General features: G+C 35.8%; 1 protein-coding gene and 1 long non-coding RNA gene across 4 annotated transcripts in view; one reads left to right on the forward strand and one right to left on the reverse strand.

Annotated features, from left to right (window-relative positions):
* LOC122576569 (probable cationic amino acid transporter) overlaps positions 1-13,357 on the reverse strand; it is a 70,851-nt gene that overhangs the window by 38,732 nt on the left and 18,762 nt on the right. The gene's annotated exons all lie outside the window — the stretch shown is intronic.
* On the forward strand, positions 4,106-10,333 carry LOC122576577. 2 transcript variants are annotated; one of them, XR_006319797.1, is made up of 5 exons: positions 4,106-4,239; positions 5,034-5,353; positions 5,425-5,546; positions 6,992-7,217; positions 8,998-10,333. It is a non-coding gene; the product is annotated as an uncharacterized LOC122576577 (long non-coding RNA). The 2 variants fall into 2 exon arrangements; XR_006319796.1 differs by lacking the exon at positions 4,106-4,239 and having other exon boundaries at positions 4,660-5,353.

The following is a 13,357-nucleotide window of genomic DNA, read 5'->3' on the forward strand; positions in this document are numbered from 1 at the left end:
TATTTGACTCGAGATTTTTTACTTGAAAATTTCTCACTATCTCGAGAAATCACTGCACTTTTTATTGTTTCATTAAGAAAAGGCCAATTTTTTAAATATTTCCTTATTTCGTAAAGAAAAATTGAGATCTAGTATACAAAATTGAGAAAAGTCAACAGAAAAATGGGGAGGTCAAATTTAAGAAAACAGATCCCTAGAATCGAATAATTGGATACGAATGAAAATTTGACATGGAGATTCGCGGATGGGTTCGATAGTGTCCTTCATAGATTTTCGAAAGGTTAGGAAGTCGCACAGGCGAATTATCGATTTATTATCCAGCGACGTCTGACGTCGTCTGCGCAGCGTGCGTCTTTTGTCCTTCCACACGATATCCCTGGAAAGAAAGAACCACGCGAAAGAAGAAAATTACGTCCCGCGACCTCATCACTCTTAGTCACTTGCTAGGAACCATATTGCCCCGGGGAAACCACGGCCAAACAGAAAACCACCTATCCAACACGCGACCAGGACATTCTAGCGTATCAACATTTATTTCTAGCAACTTTTCTCCACATAGATGCCATTTTCAAACGTTTATCTCAATTTTGTACGAAACCAAAAATTCATTTCTTAAAACTACGACGACATTGTCTATAAGAGTAATAAAATAAAAAATAGACGAAACAGATAGACAAATATCGAAATATTTTGTAAATAATTGTTCGAAATCAGAACTTTAGATTGAAGAAATATCTTGTGCAACGAAGAAGTTAATTAGAAATGATAAAAGAAGAGAGAATATTGAGATATTTCGAAAGTGATACTAAAAGTTAAATAAAGAATTTTTAGAACAGACTGTTCCATTTAGGGAGGTGCTATTTTCAAGGAGAAAAAGACAGTGGACTGAAAATAGAGTGAAAGACGCCACTGTAGTTCCAGAGTGTAGCATAGACGCAATAGAGAAAAGAGGATTGTGCAAGGGTGTAAACAGGAAGGATAATCGTTCAGGAAAAAAAAGGTGCACTCAGTGAAAGGTACTCGCAGATAAATTATTCAAAGCACGCTCCGAAAGTGGCGTCTATGAAAATGTCCCTTGCGTTCAGCGATGCTAATGGAATTCCTGAATGTTGTCCGATCGCTCACAGACCCATTCTAATGCATCCAAATCCTGCCCATTTTAAATCAACTGTTACATTTTAAGCTCTCTGACATCTTTCAATTCGAATACTGCCTTAATCCATACAGCTGAATATTTGATGATAAATGATTTATCTGTATATTAAAATGGTATCCAAATATACGAGAGAATCCAGAAATTTATTTCAAATAATTGGACCATGGTGGCCTATAAGTTAGGTTTGCATTAGGTTAGATTATATCTAGACTATATTTGAGTAAAAGCAAAATTTCATTTAAAATAATTAGATCGTGGTGACCACGCCTATAGATTAGCGTTAAAGTTATATTTATACTATATTTGGGTAAACTTGAGAATAATTTAGGTTTGTGTTAGGTTGAATGAAATTTGGGAAAAGCTAGGTTAAAATTCAATTAGATCTGGGTCAATTTTCAGTTACATTGGAGTTAAGTTTGAGTTAAATCGCATCAAGTTTAAGTTGGCAATTTACTTTCCAAGTATCAGAACTGTTTTGGAATTTCTCCGTCGAGCAAGTTTTTATAGCGGTCGTTTCTGGTGCGTTTCCATCGCGGAGGTAGGATGCACGCGAAATGAAAATGCCAATTAAAGGCGAGATGGCGGCACGATAGAATAGCGGATGAAAGTTTCGCAATTTCACGGATGATGTTCGGGCATGCACACAAGCGTGCAAGAAATAATCGCGAGCTTTCAGCTACCCCCGCGCAATGGGGGCGGGATGTGATTTTTCCGGTTACTTGGTAACGAGCCACAAAAGTGGTTCGTCGGTCTGCGACGCGGCATTTCCCGTCATAACGGACACGTACGCGGTTTCGTACAGTTCCGATCAGTTTTTCGAAAACTTTACGCGATTTTTCTTTCATGAAACTTCTACCTAACCTCTCTCTGTCTATTTTACATTTTTATTTCGCTTCAATAAAATTTATGACTGGGCGCGTTTCGTTTACATGTAAATGCTCACTCAAAAATAGAAAATGGCGTCCAAAAACAATCGTTCTTGAAATTTTTATACGAAAAGATAGTTTAAAAGTTAGGAAGGAAATCGAAACGAATTCTCGTGAGGACAAAATATGTCGATTATTACTTGTGAACTCCTAACCTCTAGAACAACATTTCGTATTGATATTTAATCTTCTAAATAATTTCTAAAATGTTCATGCTCATAGTTTCAGCAAAAAGAGGCCTGTAGAGGCTTATAGAGAGATTAGGAAACATGGCAGACGAGAATAAACAAGGAATAAGGATTCTTGTGAGAATAGAATATATATAATTTTTAAAACTCATTGGTTAATCATTATTCGTAAACGATTTCTAACCTCAAAAGTAATACTTTATACCGAAATTTTACTTTCAATATTAGTTCTTAAAATGCTCATTCTCATATCTTCCAAAAGGAAGATGCACATCACAAATTAGGAAATTTTTGGGAATAATAATGGAATGTCTCTGAGGTGGGATTTCCACGACGCAATCTAAGTCCCGGATGTCGAATCTTTCAGAGAGACGAGCTTGTACGCGATTGTTTGTTGGCGACTGATGCGTGCAGTGCATGTTGTCTCTTCCATCTGCGTTGTCTCTTTGAGTCTGAAATTCCAAACTGCAGTATATTGTTGTTAATTGTATCACTATCCATATCGTTCAACTCCCTGGGTTAGATAGCCTTCTGACGTCAAACTACCAAGCGTATACCTTGCCGCAATTTATCAAGCTTTATTAATCCTGGCATGGATCATAGCTGACCACAACAATTTTATTTGATATTTCATATTTAACGTGATGAAGGCCATTAGTGGTTATTCTCGTGCACGATATAAATTAAAATTAGGTAACCAAGTACCAAGTAAATTAAAATTAAGTAACAACGTAAAGCAACCTAAACTGTAATCTAACCCAAATTTCACCCAAATCCAATTCAACTGTAACCTAACCTTCCCCAAATTTAGCCTCACATTTAACTCGATAAAAACCATAGTGGCGTAAAGTGTATAATACAAATTAAAATTAAGAACGTTATAGAGAAATTGCAATTTTGATATTTAAAGAAGAAAATTTTGGCAAATAGTTTCGAAGATTATTAGGTAGAAAACTTGTTCAGAGGTTTCTCGATGCCATGCAAATTTTATTTTCGTACCACTGTGAATTTTGTGCACCTCCAAAATTACGAATCCCACCTCCTATCTCATGTACACTCTCGTAAAACATAGTTTAGAGGAACTATTTTAGGAGTTAACTCGGTATCTGCAAAGAATTCCATCCTCCTTTGTGGAACGAACTTCGAAACGTTCAAAATAGATTACGAGGTTCCTTTAGATTTTTTTTCGTAAACGCCTATTATCTGGCACTAACTGATTTGCCCCGGATAATTCGCTCCTGTTGAACGATTTCAAACATGGCGTCAGATAACACATTAACCACCCCAGTGAAAAGTTTGAAAGAGGTTAACTTGGAAGTACCACGATCAAACAAGTTCTCCAAGCTCTCGACGAAAATCTAATTTAGTGCATATTCTCGGAGAAACCTCGCTCGCAATTAATGAGAACCTGGCTTAGGTGTGTGCAGCATGAGGAGGCGATAGAAAAATTTCATTCCATATTTTCGATATATTTTTTCACGTAGTATCGCCTGCTTGGCTATTTTCATAGCAACAAATGTGTCAAATGATACAAGACTAATGCCAAACTCGCCATAAAGTCGTTTAAAGTTCTTTTTCGAACTTTTAATGGTTCAAAAGGAGGCTCGTCCAAAGCCATTCATTTCGAAAGGCATGGAAGCGAGAATTCTACCCTTTTACCAAACTTTGATGGTGGATTCGTGCACCGAGGAAATTTATGAAGCGCGATTCATTTGTTTATTTATGGCCGACGGTGCATCCGCAACGGGCGATAAACGGGGCCGCCGGCTACTAAACTGCCTTCTGCATGAAGAAGCGCGATACGACCTAACCTAGATGTTCGCCAAGAGCTTGCCAAGGTGAAACGCACCTATTTTTTCTGCTCCAAAAGGGTGTAAATATCTCTTGAAGATTTGCGAGACTTACGGTGGATGTACTCGCAACAAATTCGCAGAGAAAATAGTCGAAATATTAAAAAATAATTTGATTGGTAAGGTTGATATCAGTTAAAAAGCAAAGTTAATAATATATAAATTAGGTTAGTTTAGTTTTAACCTAAAGATTACATCAGAATATCAACTTTGTTGAAGAAGGGTACTTATGAAAGAAGCCAACTAAGGTGCTACCGGATGAATATGATAGATGAAAAACTTCCAAGTTCTCACATTAATTCCTAACGAGGTTCTAAGTTCTTTCGAACGAGAACAGGTGTCCCCCCAAGAAAACCTTCTGCGAAACTTTCAGAAAATTGCATTCTCCCCTATTCTATTCTTTTTCTGCTCGGTTTTAATTCGTAATTAAGGGAGAATCGCGATGGTTAATCAGAAATAAGCTGCTCAACGTGGCTTCGTTCACCACTTCCTGTTCTTTAACGAGAAAACCTAACCTACAATAACCTCCAAAGCTTTATAACATTCACAGTTTGCACAAAATCACCCTTACACTTCGAATTATACAGAGTGTCCTAGAAATTGTGATTTAATTGGAAAAAGTATGCTTCTTTTGAACAAATAAGATCAAATTATAGAAAAAAATTTGGGGAGACTAAATTTCCTATCTTGTTTAACTGAAAACTGTATCTTTACGTGCAATACCTTCAGTTTTCAACTTAATTTTGTTTTATTTTGTCATACATTACCACCCACTTCCTATTTGTACCACAATTTTTTAAATACCTTGTACAGTGAGGGAAAACAAGGTTACAGTCTTTCGCGGCTCAGGATATCGCAGTTCAGCCTGTTACACGCTTGGCAGTGTTATATTTAACATTATTTCGTCGAACAGGTTCCCGAGAAAGAGCTGAGTCCGAAAGAAACAAAGTTACGACGTTTCGTGAACATTGTAGTTACGCATTGTGAACCATGCGCATGTGTAACAATGTGAATTGTGAATGTTAGGTTAACCCTAACCTCAAACGATAATTGTTTAGCAAACAAGCAAAAGCAAGAACGACTAAGACCGTGGACAGGGTAGAAGAAACGCCGAAGGTAATAAGCAGCAAAGCAATTAGAAGAAGTAATGCGGTCGTAAAAGAAGGAAAACGAGAGAAAATGGGAAAGCAAAAACAAAAGGCAAAATACGCGAGGTTATAATTAAACAGCCAGGTAAACGTCAACTCTGTCTGCCGTCAGAAATGTGTGCTCCAGTTTCACCGCTAATTATATCATCGTTCCAGACGTATTTCATGCCAGACAGTAGTATTATCGTATGGAATGAGCCGAGATACGTAAACGCAACGCGAAATCGCAGCACAGATGATGCCTCAGAAGCTCCTCAGTCATGAACCAACCTGTGAAGGTACAGTTAGGTTCAAGGTTCAAGGTTAGTTTGTACATAATCTATCCATGAAGTAACGAAACTTCCAAACTTTCAATATATTTGTAGGAATGAGATTTTTATTCAAGGTGAAAAATAAATTTTTTTTGCGGCCCTCTAGAAACTTTATTTAAGGAGAGGTGTGAAGTTGCCTAATTTGAAGTTATCAAATAAAAATTCTGTTACTACCAATACGCATAAATAAAACTTAGCGGGATCAGAGACCCTATGGTGGTAACTTTGCTGCCGCCATTGCCACAGATAAATCACCTGACAGATTGAGAACAGCCGGCGAATGAAATCTCGTTCGATGGATACTCGTTTACGCTTCGTTGCATCCATCCATTGATTTACTCACTGTATTTTAAGGCATGAAAATGGACATAGATGACCCGTGGATATTTTTACAGTCCGCTGAAAGTGGTAACTGGTTCTTGTCAAATAGAACCTGGTGTGATTGATCGGATCCCTTTGTCGATGTATCTACGCTATTTTTTTGTCGTATGAACCATTTGTTTGGTATTTTTCTACTTGCTCCAGAAAATAAATTTTCCTTCTTCTTCTTCTTTTCACTTTTATGTAAGAAAAAAGATGTGTAAATTTCATCGAATTTTAATTTCAATGCATCAATGCGTGCCATGAATAAAATTCCCTAGTCAGAAGTCAGTAGATCAGACGATAGAAGTGCTGACAATACCATAAGGCGTTTCCTTGAGAAATCGAGCCGTGAAATGACCTAGTGGCACCGATGCCGAGCCAATGATGTAGAGAAACTGCTCGAGGACAATTAACTCAGCAGAACCTGAACGTTTCTTTGAGGAAAGTGCTTCGCTACTGGTCGGCCAATCACGGCCTCCATCTTCCAGCACAACCAAGACAAAGGAATTCCCTATTCGGGTCTCTTTTTCGCGGTATCCATAACCCAAAGCAATACTGATTATTTTTCCACTTTCCATTCTATTAATTTTTAATACGTCCATGGCTTATTACAGATGGGGAGTCACAATGGAACAGAATTTTTAAAAAATCATTTTTCTTATTGGTAATCCTGGGAGTATAAGGCTCTTTTCACATCTGAGCAATTTCTTTAATTTTTCTCATTTCCTAAAATTCGAATAATTAGCAATTTTCCTTTTAATTCGTAATAATGCAATAGTGTACAAATTTTTAGCTGAAAAAGTAAATTGCATTATGGAATGAAGTAATTATTAATGAATTAGCTATATACTTTTCATTTATGTATCAAATCAATTTTGATTTTAAATGAAATATCAATTTTAAATAATTTTGATTTTTATATCAAATCAGTTTCTATAAATTTTTCGTGGATTAAAAAATTTCGCAAAAGGATATCAAGAGTTCCTTCATGGATAGTGACCTTGAAAAAAGTTCTGCTTTACAAGTACAATTTTTTTCCTTTTTTGCAGTGTGCAAAGACCTATACAGGTCAGGATATTTTTGGAAATATCTGAAAGGAAACAGAGAACGTTTGCCAATTCCATGGATAGACGCCTTTGAGACCTCTCGCATGTCGTGACTCGTTAAGCTGATCAACGATCGCAATTTCGAATCAGTCCTTTAATCTACCGACTGCTATTGGTTATCCATTACGCGTTTAACGAGGTCGCCGCTGCAAGAAACGATATTGCACCGGTATGGATTTATTTACAGCACGTCCTGACCAGCATCCCGCACTTCTTCATCCGCATCCCCTTGAATATCCAATAGAAAAGCGCGATATCCGCTTTTTCCCCTATTTTCCTTTTTTTTTTATTCAAGGCATTTTTTATAATTCTCTTTAAAACATGCATCCACACGAAGCGGGTAATTTAAGATCGTAGTTAAAATCATAGAATATCATTCTTTCTGTCAGAACTAGGAGAAAAATGTCATAAAATGTCAAAAAATATCAACAAAATATTGTAACCTTGTGCAACTATGGAAAATGTTTTAGCTAACAGAACAACATCTCAATGTTTACCATATGAATGTTACCATATGAATCTAAATGTTTGAACCGATCACACGAGTCAGACACGTCAAGCACCAGTTACTTCACTTTTATCAGAAATATTTGTTAAATTGAATAGAAATAAAACGGGATAAAATTGGAAAGCTTTTATGTCTGTCTAGACATGCTATAAATAGAATTAAACTGTATATGCTCGGACACGCAATGGTCTGGCAAAATTTGACATAATGACACTATTTCTAAATAGAATATAAGCTATAATCAGATTGTAGCTAATAGAAGAGAAATATACATACGATATATAATAGTAACATTCAGTTTTTAAGAAAAATAACCTTGTATATGGTCAGACTTTACAATAAAATTGCTGTAAGCAGAATATTGTAATAATCTGTATTTTTAGTTAACTTTAGGCATATTTCAATTATAATTATTTCTGATGAAAATTTATTTTAAAATTTTTATAGCATATATACAGACCATAAAATAAGATTAGTAAACAGGATAATGGAACGATTTATTTTTTTATCTTTGTGAGTATCGCACGTGTAAATATATACTTCGTGTATATCTTTTATACTTCATGTGTTGTATATTACAAAAATTGTTTCTGACACAATCATCGACTGAAATCTATCTCACGAATTTTACAGGCAGAATATAGCGTTCCCAGAATGTAATCGACTGTAGTCAGACACAGACAAGTAGAACGGGAATTATACATGGTAGCCAACTTTTAAGGAGAGTAACTTCGTGCATGGTCAGACGTTAAAATGAAATTGCACTGAGCAAGACGATGCAACGACTTTTTTTTATTATCTTCGTGTACATTATAGTTATATACTCTGAAAATTGTTTCTAAGAGCATCGTCGACTAAAATTCATTTAATGCTTTTTTAAGGCAACAAAGTACCGCGAGCACTCCCGGTGCGAATCATTTAAAAATTTTTCCAAGTGGAGACGAAATTGGATCACGTGATGCTTCGCGGTTTCGAACAGTTCTCCGCCATTTGCGCTGCTTTTAATTATATTTACAGCATAGGCTGTTATTAACAGGCGCGCTTTTTGACAAAACGGCTTAAAATTAGAAATACCATATAAGCAGAATGTTTAACTAAACATTATTGACATTTCTAATGAAAAAGAACATGTGTAATTTCATAAGTTTAATAACTATATTTCAATAATGATAACAAATATATCAAACAATGTATTAAAAATTGGAATTTTTTCGAGAAGTCTTATGAGCGCTAGTATACACGCGATGCATCTGGACGTTTCCCGCAGCGTTTTTCCAAAGCCCAACTTTTGTACCTGCCAGTAAGACGAAGAACTCGATTTCCTGTCGCGAAACATTAATAATTCGCCGCTGGACTCCTAAGAAAATTCATTACATCTTATTTACCCTAATTTCAATCACGATAAACACTGCCCTGCATGCTTCTGTGTTTTCATGTGCAGCAATTTTCGAGGGGAATCACGAGAAAAGTGCGAACCGTTGTCCATCTGGAAACCACTGGCGAAGACAAAATGGATTCAAATGGAAGAAATAGATGAAAATAGGTCAAAGGTCCAAAATGGAATGGTTGGCTCAATGGGTAACATGGTAGGCCACCACGCGGTTGAACAAGGTTCGGATCCCCTGATACTAAGAAAATTTATTTTCCAAGATTTTTAATGGCCATATTGTTGAGGAAACTGATTAGGGGGAAATAGAGGAAAAATGTGACGGCAAATTTACGGAAAATGGGAGGAAATAGCAGTTTTCCTAGAAAACGGAGCGGAAAATAGTCTTCAAAGCTGGGATAAGGAAAGAAGTTTAATGGAAATTAGAAGAAAAAAGGAAATAGGTTGCGTGAAAAAGGAAGAAAATAAGTATTCGAAAAGAAAAAATGGACATATATTTATATACTGAGAATCAGAAGAAAATATTTTTAAGAATAAGGAAAATATAGAGATAAAGAGGATAATGAAAATGTTGGGAAGGTAGTAAATAAAACACAAGGTTAAAGGGAAGGGCATGAAAGAACACACGGACGAAGAGAAAAATTCCGACCCACAAAAAATATTAGTTTTCCAGAAACAAAGTAGATATAATCAACATTGTTCGAAGCTCCTGTAAAAAATGGAATTAGAAATTCGTAGAAAAATATCAGTTAAGGGAGCAAATACGGAGCTGTTTCACAAAGAAACGAAACATAAATAAAAAGTAAGCAGTAAGATGAAAAATTCCAAGGAAAAAATTATCTTGACATTTCTAAAATAAGATAACACAAGAGGGTAAGTGTAAAGACAAAGAAAAACTTGAACGCGTGAAAAAGTAGGTCTGCGATAAACGAAAGCGGAGTAAGGAGGAGAAAGGATGGAACGGGTGGGATCTCATTCAATTAAATAGGATGGAGAGAGGAAGGTGAAGAGGGGAAAAGCATCCCACAGTTCGTTCTCGTGTCAGGAACAGCAGAAAACGAAGGCACACTTGCCCGTGAATTTATTTCCCCTATGAAGATAGCTAGCAGGCCGGTTCTTGGCTGTCATCCAACTTCTCTAGGGTCGACCTTCGCACCGAGAACGACCTGAACCCAGGGACGCATCTATCGGGGGCGTAACCCAACTTCTCCAATCGCGCCTATTTCATCCCTCGTGCATTATTTCTCGACTTTGAAGTTCACGGAGATAATCCTGTATCGGTATGCCTTACATTTCTCTATTTTTACCAACTGCATAAATAACTTAAGCAAAATTTCGTTTGATAGACGTAGTCATACAGTGGCTCGTCAATGTATCTCGACATTCATCACAGAAAAATTGTATGTATATATATATTGTGCATCTTATATAAAACATTTTAAAACTTCATTAACACTATGACGAGAGAAAAAGTTGGAAACTAACCTAAAAGTGTATTGTACGTAGAAGTTACAGTATATTTACTGCAAATATATATTCAGCATAGAGTATAGTATAGAGCATAGATAGTTTTAAAATGATTGAATATCGAAAGTCTTATGAATACAATGGATAATGGATTCTTGAAATATTTTTGTGATTGCTGTGAAATACATATTTGCACTAAATATCTTATACTTTCTACGTGCATTTTCCGATTTGTTTCAAGCTTATCCAATGTGATCATGATGGTAGAATCTCGTAATAAGATTAATGAAATTTTTATGTATTTCGTATAGCACACATAATGTATTGATAGAAGTGACCACAAGCGTTCTAATACGTTTATGGACGATTCTACTTCCATGAAATTTCGATTTCAGACACGAAGATAATTTGGAGGTCGTTCGAAAGTCATATAGATAGTCGTAATTCAACGTCAAGAAGTCTGGAGCATCCGGTTTCAACCTGGCCTTTCCGGGTCAAACACTCGCACAGAAATCTTTTTACTTTTGACACGAAAACGCGTACGACCGTGAAACACCGCATAAATTTATCAAAAATGGAACAGAAACTTCCGACTTGAAAGTTGAGAACTTTTGCAGTTGGCAAACTCGAGGATCAAATAAAAGAAAAGATTTACATCCGTGAGATTTCTGTCAGATGTTTATAGCGTGTTATGAAATGATTTATTTATTCAAAATATTATAATTTTGGATTTAGATTATTTAATGTATAGAATTATACATTTTTCATGTGCTTTTAATTTAAAAAATAATTAGACTAGATGATTATGCAAACAAAAATTAAACAAAAATTTGTTTCACACATATATTTGTACAAACACATTATCTATTGCTTCCTTGCTCTCTCTAACTGTACGTAATTTTGTCAAAACGCGTAAAGACGCAACAATTGCGTTGGTCATAGCGAAAGCGTCAATCATATTACGTAGGCAAATAGGAGTCGTTCAAGCCTTCAAAAATTCAAAAAATATTCCGAGATACGTATCAATGCCTCTGTTACGTTATGCAATTGTTATATAAAGCAAAATATTTGAAACCTTTCTCAATAAGAATAAAACCTGTAGGAAAGAAATTCAAAGTGATAAAATTTCGCTTCATTCGCTTAAGAAAAGTGAATTGAGATTTGAAGAGAATATGAAATAGTTTCACAATTCTTCCTGATATTTTTAAAAACAAGAGAGCAATCTTGGACAATTATGAATAATCAAATAAAATATATTTCAATACCGTGTATTACAATAATAGAATTGAATATTTTTGCGTCAAGGACCACGGTCTAATTTCGTCGCACGGCCCTCTTTTGACCTGGTTTTCATACGGTTTCGGCGCACCTGATCCAACGAGGATATGCCCCGCCTTTGAGCGACGAGAATTCGATATACCAGTCTGTTTCTACATCCTGATCTAACTGTCAAATGGACTTTCTGAATGCATCAACAATTTCAAATCAGCAATACAAAAAATTGTATCAACCTAACCTATCACACTCCATTTATTAACAGAAATAAAGACAACCATGGGAAATATACACAAGCTCATAAAAGTATTCAGACACTCGCAGACAAGTTTTATGAACATATTATGCAATAATTTATGCATATAAACCTAACCATTAATTTTTATTTCGGTTTATACTTTACAAGTAATGATAAAGATCATCGGTACTCTTTACCATGTAAAAAGTACAAAATAAAATTGAAAGTTCTAAAATTTAGTAACCTAACCTCAAACTGTTGCATCGAAATTCATGAATGACTCGATGAGACCAAAATAGAAATTACTCTGACCTTAAACTAATCTAATAATTTTCTCTTACTGTACTTTAAATGAACAATTCCAAGACGAACTCAATTATGATTCCTCTTCTGGAATCTACTACTGCTAACCTATCTATTATCCACCGTTTCCTCGCTATGTTTTAAATGAACAATTCCAAGACGCAGTCCATTATTATTCCTCCTCTGGAACCTAATACTATTAACAATTAACATACCATCTACCACTTTCTCACTATATTTTAAACAAACAATTTCAAAATAAACTCCATTATAGTTCCTCCGCCGGGACCTAGTGTACTGTTATGAAGACCCTAGTATTACTAAACTACTATTACTAGTACTATAAAGTGAATCTCTCGTACTACTAACCTACTATGTACCATTTTCCCGCTATAGTTTGAACGAACAATTTCTAAGATACGCTCCATTATAATTCCTCCAGAGGGTTTATAATAGAGGATTTGGAACTTTGAGCGATTAAAAACAATTACAATGTGACACACGAAACACCAGCATCTAATGAACTGGAAGATACCAACAACAAATAACAGCATACGTTGCCCGCGCAATAATTACAGTCGTCACATTTCTTTCAACCCTGCAAGAGCTGACGTTTTAACGGACAGGCAGTTGTGTACACGACAGGATGCGCCAGGTAAAATGGTGTCTTTGCAGAACTGCAATTACGTTCGCTCGTGTTTCACCGTGACAGCGTCAAAAACATCGCGTTCCGCCGCAATTACCATTTCGAGCGACCGGTTTAATTGAACGAAACGACCCCAACGATTTTTCTTCCCGTCCCTAACTGTTTCGAATGTTAAACATCGACCATTCTTTGTTTTCCAATGATCTGGATGAATATTTACATGGCTACCATAATGATTATACACGGGCACGTTTAATTAAACGGATCCAGACGGCTACCGGATCACTTTTTTTAGGTTAATTGCCGTGCGACTTTGTATTTTTACGTTTTCATTTCCTGGTAGTACCCATATCGGGGAAATTTCTTCATTTTGAGAATACTTTAAAATTAGAGTTCTCATTGCAATGTGTTGAACATATTGGAAATTTTGTGCAAGAAAACATTTCATTAATTCAACCAAATCGTAACACAAATGCAATATAAAT

This window comes from Bombus pyrosoma, linkage group LG16 (assembly GCF_014825855.1).
Source record: "Bombus pyrosoma isolate SC7728 linkage group LG16, ASM1482585v1, whole genome shotgun sequence".
In the NCBI taxonomy this organism is placed as follows: domain Eukaryota; kingdom Metazoa; phylum Arthropoda; class Insecta; order Hymenoptera; family Apidae; genus Bombus; species Bombus pyrosoma.